Here is a 1,045-nt window from a genome sequence, read left to right as displayed (position 1 = left end):
AAAATTATGAATATAAACTACTTGATAGTCCACTGTATCATTACCGCGGTGTAAGGGATGCGCTGGGATCTCAAAGAACTCTGCTTTACCCCTCAGGCGTGGGTGATAGAGTGGGCTCGGGGATCCTTAGATCGATAGTGTAAAGTAAGTGTAAATGTGACTAGTGATTATTGTTTTATTTTATTATTATTTAGCAATTTTATTATTATTTAGCAGTTTTTTCTAATTCTCGGTATCACTGGAAATAGCACAGACTTGGGACGAAGAAATCAAGGCTAGAAAAAATTAATGTTTAATATTAATGATTTTTTGTGATTATGCTCACAGTCCCGAGCAACACATCTTTCTGCATTAGTTACAGAATATTTAACGACTGTTAAATATAAGTATTGTTGAGGCCTCACTTAACTACGCCGCAGAAACCTGTACACTTAACCCAAGACTCTACTCCAAACTACAAGCGGCAGAGATGGATTTCTGGAGGGGATGCCTGAGAATCATCCACGTAGATAGAATCAGGAATGAGGACATTAGAAGCAGGCTAGGGGTGACCGAAGGAGTTCCGGATAGGATTGGAAGGATCAGACTGAAATGGTATGGGCACGCCCAGCGGATGGCAGAACGTAGGTGGCCGAAGAGACTTCTGAAATGGGAAGAACCAGGAAGACTTTTTTTTTTAATCCCCCTCCCATGCCATTTCTGGCATGCGGGGTGCGGGAGCAATGGGGAAGTGCGCTGGGGATTGCGGATGCCACTGCTCCCAATGATCTTCATCCGTTCGGTAGGCCCTTCTGGTGCGCATCCGTCTGGATGCCTCCTGCAGTTACCAGGCTGGTCCAGCCCTCCTGGTCTCAGTCTGGGTCAGCTTCATCTTCTGTTGGCTCGCCGATGTTGGGTGGTCAAGTCCTTCCTATTAATTCTCTTCTTCCATCAACCAGGGAAAGTCCGACTCGGCGAGGGAAATCCCGGTGTTTCTCGACAGCCTGGCTTGGTGTCCTTCCATGGCGGAGCAATCCACTATTACGTGTTCTGCTGTTTCAGGAAC

Source organism: Halyomorpha halys, unplaced genomic scaffold, assembly GCF_000696795.3.
Source record: "Halyomorpha halys isolate HHAL.00 unplaced genomic scaffold, Hhal_1.1 Scaffold1510.1, whole genome shotgun sequence".
In the NCBI taxonomy this organism is placed as follows: domain Eukaryota; kingdom Metazoa; phylum Arthropoda; class Insecta; order Hemiptera; family Pentatomidae; genus Halyomorpha; species Halyomorpha halys.
This window is presented reverse-complemented; position numbering follows the sequence as displayed.